Source organism: Haliotis rubra, unplaced genomic scaffold (assembly GCF_003918875.1).
Source record: "Haliotis rubra isolate DU_JTF1 unplaced genomic scaffold, ASM391887v1 Scf844, whole genome shotgun sequence".
Lineage (NCBI taxonomy): Eukaryota > Metazoa > Mollusca > Gastropoda > Lepetellida > Haliotidae > Haliotis > Haliotis rubra.
Window position 1 is genome coordinate 113,644 of NW_025767573.1, and position 8,574 is coordinate 122,217.

Genomic DNA, 8,574 nt, shown 5'->3' on the forward strand with positions numbered 1-8,574 from the left:
GTCTGGACCAGACAATCCAGTGAACAACAGCATGAGCAGCGATGTATATACAATTGGGATACGGTGACATGTGTCAACCATGTCATGTGTCAGCGAGCCCGATCACCCGATCCGGTTAGTCGCTTCGGACGACAAGCATGGGTTGCTGAAAACCAATTCTAACCCGGATCTTCACAGGTCCCTCACATTACCAAGTCCATGATGATACTTTGGGAAGCGACCACCTTCCTATACCCGCAGTTTGAGTCCAAACCTCTGCACACGTGTGAGGCTACAAAGGCTGATTGGCCCAAATTGAAAAAATAAGCATGGAAAATGAGAAAGAAAAACCCCAATAGGTCGAAAAGGGATAAATCAGCCTTCGCCCAAGTCCTTGCAGCCAGGACAAATGTAAGACACCTAATCAAAGTGACGAAAGAGCCATGGCCGACTTTCTACAAATCTCTAACTGACAAAACAAAGGCTAAAACAATTTGGAGCCCAGTACGCGCAATCAAGGGTAAGCTAAAACCTACCACAAAAGTCAAGTTAGCCAACATACATACAGACAGACAAAGGCCACTGCTCTAACTGAGCAGTTCTTATCTGTCAGCAGCATAAAATTGCAGCAAAGAATTCAAAAAGCAAAAGAATCAATGCTTATGCCTGAGATATCAAACAGCCGCAAAGCAAGCATCTTCTATACAATATACCATTCACTGTAACATACTTATGACACGCAATACAACATAGAAACTGTACGTACTGCACCTGGTCTGGACACAAGCATTTACGAGATGCTAAAAAGCCTACCTGATCAAAGCAGGAGTTGTAAAACACGATATGACACTTAAAACACTAGCACAACTATGCTATGACTGAAAAGTGAAATTAAAGTAGCTCAAATACGGAGACAATACCAAGCCGCAGTATTTCTGGACTTCAGCAAAGCCTTCGACATGAATCCTCAGAAAACTAATCTCGAGTTGAAGATTAATATCGGAAACTTCCATAACAAACTGCAAGACAGGTCGCTATCAGTTAAACTAGGGAACAGTCAATCTGATCCTATGTCACTTGGCATTGGCATAGTAACATTACAAACCAAACCCTTTTAAAATTATGATATATGATCTGTTTGATCATTGCAACTCTCCTTCCTAAACTTCACAATTTGCTGAAGACTGGCAATATTGGTAAAATACAGATATATTTCACAAATCTGAAAATAACGGAGTAGATAAATAGTGCAATAAATGGAGGTTCACCAGTTCAAGTTCTATTCAAATATCCAAGAATTCTATCAACAGCACTGCTGCTTACAGTTAAAAGTTAACATGCAAACTTCAATATTACAATTAAACACAATCGGTTAGGACAAAGGTTTATTTCAAATAATACATTCAGGGTTTCTAAAGAAAACCAGAACAGATATTCAAGTGAAACTCTCTATTCCAACACGAAACAAGGCTTGACAGGATTAAGGATAAATCAAAAAGGATACTGTCTATTGTGTGTTATGTGTTGCGTAACAAAGGCTGACTGCCAGGATGCCTAGAACAGGTAGGTTAATTATGACAGTGATGGACAACCAAACAGAAATAAAAATAGGCCGTCTGTCAGCTTGTTTTTGATTGCCCACGCTGCTTACTGAAACACAATGGGCCTTGTATCAACGAAAATATGAAATGGCGACACAAGACAGAAATCAATCTCAGTGAGAGTAATCAATGGTTTAGCATGTGATGTTTTCATATATTTTCGATAACACAAACAGTTGTATATTCAATTAGAATTCCCAAACGATTGGCACACTTCACGGGTGGGTGAATCCAGTGAGAGACATCGGGAGCATCGAGCTACGCAATTGGTAATCGATTCAATGCATCTTCCAAGTCAAAGAGCCTGATCACCCGATCCCATCAGTGGCCTTTTACGATGTGAGGTGAGGTGAAATTGGGTTTAACGTCGTGCTTCAGAATATTTCGCTCATATGACGACGTGCATGCGTGTGTATGTGTATGTGTGGCTGCTTGTACTAGCCCAGACTTAAGCTGGTTTTATAGTGCTAGCCCACGGAGATACCACGCCGCAGTGAAGCATGAATACCCTACTCAGACACATTATACTGACTCCGAGCCGACCAGTCCTTGTTGTACCCATTAATGCCGAGCGCCAGGCAGAGACCAACAAGTACCATATGTTAACGTCTTTTGGTATGACGCGGTCGGGGATCGAACCCACAACCTTCCGCTCTCCGGGCGGACGCTCTAACCACAAACATGGGTTGCTGAAGAACAATTCTAACCGGTATCTTCATTAGTAAGAACCCGTTGCAGCTTGTAAATAATTGGATTTGGAAAAGAAAGCTATTGCAAACGCCGACTTACATAGTATTACACATGTTCTCTCAAGTGCCTATCTCTTGCTGAAGATCAATTCTAACTCGGATCTTCACCGGTATGTTTCATCCGACCCTGAAAACATTAACATTTACAGACCACTAAAGTCAGTTTCAAGTCAACGTAACAACTGTATTTCTTCAAAATATATTCTTTTCAGAGACTAGATGTCAGTCTAGGAACAAGGATGTCGGGTTTTGTCGAAGAGCGTTTTCTTTGTCGATGAGAGCGAATTTTTATTTCAGTAACGGATGTACATTTGTTTACAGCACATATATATTTGTCAGACAATCCTATGATTACGAACAAACATGACATTATCCTTCAACTCAGGTGACATGCATCGTGTCACGCGGTAGTATATATACCTGGCATCTGCCACCGTGCACAGGAGCAATTACTGTGTAACCCGGATGTCCTCATGGAGACAGGTAGGAAAGCGAACTGATGTTCTTCATTGTATAATCTTTCTGGGTTAGATGGTTAAACTGCATTAGAAGATACCTGGTGAAGCGCTGGTTCAGGTAAAGGTCTTGCTTCAGTTCTAGGGTGATATCCATTGAGAAGGTTGTTGTTACAATGTAAACAGAGAAGCAATGAATATCAGCCGAGTTTATTTTCTTTTACATTTTACGCAATTAATTTACGTGAACCATTGCTCATTTCTATTTGTTAAAGGCTGAGGCTGTGTAATGTGTAAAATATACATATTGATTCAATGAATGCTTGGTAAAGAAATATATTTGCAACGCCATACCTCTACCATGTTTAAATGTTTAATTTCTGCAATCATTTCCGATAAAAACAATTGTGGGGTACGATAAACATCCTGAATTAAACGAACAATCTCTTGTCATTTTTTAAAGAGTTATTAAAATAATTTTATTTAAATTCATATAAACGTATAGAAGTTGTGTACAGACAAAGTGATGGTTCAGTTCGTTGTTTACATTTAACATCGTTTTCTCAACACCTTTTCAGTTGAAAATCTAACATAAGATTAAATCAGCTGAGAAATATTATATCGCCTCTTTACTCATCTGTACATGTTAAAATACGCTAATGTGGAAGTGCAGTTACTACTGTAATTATTGGGTTTAGTGTAATTTACATGATGAATGAGCTAAGAATTGATGAATGTTTTTTCAGTTGATAGTTTGTAGCTGTGTCATATAAGCTGAGTGTATAATTAACTTTACTCTGCACGATGGATACAGAGGCTTAGTTGTATAGCGAGGATGGTGCGGGAGCTATTAGGAGTCAAGCCACTATTTGCTATAGACTTCCAATGGACGTGTTTTATACTGCGTGGGTGGTATGGGCATGTAGTAATATACTAGCATGTGGTATAAATCATAAGTTCAGAGCTGTGTCATATAAGCTGAGTGTATAATTAACATTCTACCATGACATCCGATTCACTGCGCGTATTGTCAAACCACTACGCAAGGGTAATGAGTGCATATATAAAATGCGTTTTATTCATGGTGCATATGTCATGGTAGAATGGAGATAATCCTATTGTGTTTACATTTTGAAAGTGATTATAGTTGGTTAAACGCTGCTAAATGAAACATTTAAATCACTTCAAAAACATCCTAATTATTCCTTTATGATTATGTTTTATCAATGTTTCATCAAAAGACATAGGTTTCCTTTGGAATTGATATGTTGTCATAATCCGTTTTGTTGCTTTTTCAATTTCTTTTGTACGACCATGTTACATGACATGGATGTTACTTCATTTATGCTAGGGTTACGCTATGTTCGAGGTTGCCATTGCAGCCAAGTTTCACCGAAACGTAGTGCGCCGTGGGAGTTTGGCCATCTTTACCCTCCAAAGTCAAGTTTTCTTCGGTCCTGCTAAGTTTTCTCACGGTCTATCATGGTATCCGTGATGGGCCGTTGGGATACACGGGCTGCTGAGTCCCGGAAGCTCAAAGACACACTACGGCTGGGCCCGCAGTCCACTACGGATGCCATTGCGTTTCCTCCCGGCAGGCTGTCGCGTTCTGATGGCTTCCGTCACGTTTTTCACGTTTTAATCAAGGTTTTGACACGTTTTGCGCGCTCTGTCAAGACTTTCTTCGGATGAATGTCAGCAGTGGAGCACGGTTGTGCCGACGGTATAAAAATAAGGCTACTCAAGCAATAGCAGCCATTGGATCCCCAGAGACAAGAGCATCATGAACCCCCAAGATGAAGAAGATTTTGTGTTTGTATGTTTGCTGGGGGCATACATTGAGTCCTTACAGGAGTAAATGTGTGCATGTAAAAGAGGCTTTAGTTGTATAGCGAGGATGGTGCGGGAGCTATTAGGAAAGTCAAGCCACTATTTGCTATATTATAGACTTCCAATGGACGTGTTTTATACTGTGTGGGTGGTATGGGCATGTAGTAATATACTAGCATGTGGTATAAATAATACGTTCAGAGCTAGATATGTCTACATATGTGTAAACGCGTGTGTTCACTTGGTAGCCCTCATTGCTTGACGGCGCTTGAGGGCATGCGTATTGTTTGGGGAGTTGAATTCTTAATAGTTATACGAATGAATACCTCTCAATGCAAAATTACTTTGATAAAAATACCAAACGGAATTATATTGTTTTTAGTTGCTGCTTGTGTTGTTGCTGCTGCTGCTACTGCTGCTACTGCTGCTGCTGCTGCTGTTCAACGCAGCAATTAAGTTGATTCGTTGCCCCTAATACATAAACAAGTCTTTCCAGAAATACTGCAGTTAGTGATAATATACGCGCGGGGGCGTGTGGGCCGGCGGGCGTACGGGTGTGGTGGTAGGGCAGAGGGGAAATTCTGCTACCTTGTGACGAGCAAATATTAATCTAGTTAAAAAATCAGATTTAAATTTTACCTAATGTTACACTAAGATCCGGGTGCATAGCGGGTCATGTTAGAACGACCTTCCATACGACATATGGGAGCGTCACTTACCCGGTGATGAACGTGACAGTCGAAACGGGTTTTCTGATCATGCAACTCGGAATGTTAAACATGAGACTGTCAAATAAAACGTTACCTTGAAAAAGACTCGCCCCTATGTGACTGACCAAAAACAAACAAAAGTTTCTTTTTCGATTACAATTTTATTCCCTTAAGCCGAAAGTAACTATTGACGATCACGTCAAGCGTATTCAACTAATTTCTTCACAATTTTTAAATCGTTATTTTTTCTTAAATTTGATATTTTCCTTTGGTGTTGCGGACTGGCATTGCTAGGTGATACTGAAACAGATCGCTAGCAACCAAACGGTGAGGGATGTTAAGGTGAGGGTCAGCTTAATGTACAGAGACACACATTCTGTAAGTGGCATTAGAAACACATTCATTGCACAGGAGTTACACGTGTGTATACATCATGCATAATTTACATTCACTTATTATTTGCTGTTATCCTTTAGTGAGAGGGCACACATACAAGATGACCTTTTGTTGTTTATTTGTGAGTATTTTCAACTTTTCTCAACCACATAATATATACAGCAACGGACGTGTCAGTTGTAAATAACAGTCTGCTGTTTTGAGTTTTTGTTACTACACGCAATGTTTTAAAAGAACTCATTTTGATTTAAAAGTTTGGAACATATTATAAGCAATGACATATTAAACAGACTATTAACGTCACACCTTTCATGTACACGAGTGTCCATTGCCAGCGTAACCACGCACACTGTGTGATATCTATATGTCTGTTCCAGTTCTCCTGCCACACGTCACCTGTACCTGGCCTGGGTTATGGCCCGAGCGTGAGTGCCCTCAACTGACATCCTCTTTAATTATCCAACACGAATCTGTTTCCTGAGTCCGGTTAAATTATTTCAAGAGACCGATGTATTAATTCCAACAGTATTTCAATTGAATTGTCTCTTTATAAAGATAATTTACTTCGAGTTAATGTATGCAGAAGAAATTAAAACGTAAGTTTTGAAAATGTACATATGTTATGATCGTGATATTTGTGTCTCTGTGTATCATATCAATATCAACATAGTCTTTAAGTCGAGTCCACTCACCGACTGCTGGTCCATGTGAACTGAAGTGAGTGAGAGAGGGAGTGAGTGAGTCCTTTAAGGTCGCTGTTAACAATGTTTTAGTTACATCACGGACGTTCCTCCGTGTGTTGAAACTCGCCAACAATCATGGGTATGGTGCTGAAATATCCAGAAAATAATGGGCCTTCCAAAGTTTGACTCGAACCCATAATCATACGTTTCTAGGGGACGTAACTCATCACGTCGGATTATGGGGACATGGACGACTGGGCTATTGATTCTACGTATACCTCGTAGGGAGAACCTGTGCTTATCTGTAGTGTACACAGGAAACGTGTGGTAACTGCACCACAGCATGTTGATCAGCCGTAGGGGCGGTGGGTAGCCTTGTGGTTAAAGCGTTGGCTCGTTACGCTGTAGAACCGGGTTCGATTCCCAACATGGGTACAATGCCTGAAGCTCATTTCTGGTGTCTTCCGCCGTGTTATTGCTGGAATATTGCTAAAAAGCAGTGTAAAGCTAAACTCACTCACTCACTCTGATAAGCTCATGTCAGTCCATGAATACCTCAACTGCAACGCCGTTGGGCCAGGCATACCACACAATACAAAACAATACCGCTGAGTCAGTTCGAGAATATGTGCCAATGCCACTATCAAGATTGAATCCCCAATATATCGAGTCTGTCTTTTTTGCAGACAACCATGAAGATGACTGTCTCGATGTTGCGATCATCGGTGCAGGTATCGGCGGCACATACACAGGCTACCGTCTACGAAACAGGAGGACTGAAACTAGCCATATTTGAGTAATTCGACAGGATTGAGGTCGCATGTTCACAGCTCAGATCCCAACTGTTCCTGGCACGACTGTGGACTTCAAGGGCGATGAGGTTGAATCCAAGGAACACATTTCTTGTGCGTACTGCAAGACAGCTTGACTCAATATTGTTGACTTTCCTTTGAACTACGGCAACCGTAACGAGACTATATACTCATTCCGTGGGCGTCATCTTCTGCCGGATGAACTTGAGGACCAAAGACTCCATACACAACCTGAGGCCCAGCGAGAGACTTCCAGCCCGGTGACCTTCTGTGGTAATATTAGGCTTTACTGAAACCATTTGAGTGACTGAGTGAGTGAGTTTGGTTTTACGCCACACCTCAGCGATATACCAGCTATATGGCGGCGGTCTGTAAATAATCGAATCTGGACGAGACAATCCAGTGATCAACAGCATGACCATCGATCTACGCAACTGGGATACGATGACCTCGCAGTGTCAACCACGTCAGCGAGCCTGACCACCCGATGCCTTTAGTCTCCTTTTACGACAAGCATGGGTTACTGAAGATCAATTCTAACCCGGACCTTCACAGGTTAGAAACCATTTTGAATGAGATTTGCTTAAAACGTGACCTTATGAATGTTATGTGAGGGAATGTAATTATATAAATAGGGAAACTGTAATAAAGAAAGGTAATATATTTCTCTTATATTGTGATGATATAATGATGGACACGCTTTTATGGATAACAACTTCTTTCTATTCTCTATAAGATGTTTCAGAGCTAATTCTTACTCCTTCATCAGGTGAGTGCTTGACAGCGGTGTAAGAACATATACCTATATCATGATATGATAAAGACTCTGTCATCCAAAAATATTTTACCTTTCGGAATATATTTTATTATTCATGAACTTCTAAAATGCCAATCAAACAGTTATAAAAAGAATTCTATTTTGAACGTTGTTCAGAGAACAAATACAGGTTGCTTTTATTTTTAACCCATCGAATATTGTCTTATTTCAGGAAGTTATATACAGAAAACACCAACATGAGCGGTTTGGCCTACCCCTCAGAGTCGGAAATATACACATATACACAAAGAGACGGGTACCCACTGCTGTAGGCACTATGAGGTATATCAATATACACTGTAACCCATTTTATCAAGATAAACTTAATTTACTTAATCCCCCACTGTCAAGTTCAAGCCATCTGTTCGTCCCATTGTCTTTAACTTGTTTACGAATCGGATCGTAGCAACACAAATTCAAATCACTGTCTCATTGTGTATATTGATCATTGTACATTGCACACAGTTCCTCCTCGCCACTGAAAGAACTGTCTGACTAAAACCTATTGATGCTGTAAAGCGTGTAACATGTCTAACATTGTA

At 40.5% G+C, this 8,574-nt stretch overlaps 1 protein-coding gene across 1 annotated transcript in view; it reads left to right on the top strand.

Annotated features, from left to right (window-relative positions):
• Positions 1–2,855: 2,855 nt before the first annotated feature.
• LOC124262543 (aplysianin-A-like) overlaps positions 2,856–8,574 on the top strand; it is a 42,415-nt gene continuing 36,696 nt past the window's right edge. Inside the window, exon 1 of the mRNA XM_046697049.1 lies at positions 2,856–2,905. The gene's annotated coding sequence lies outside the window, so the exon portion shown is untranslated. The remainder of the gene's footprint in view (positions 2,906–8,574) is intronic.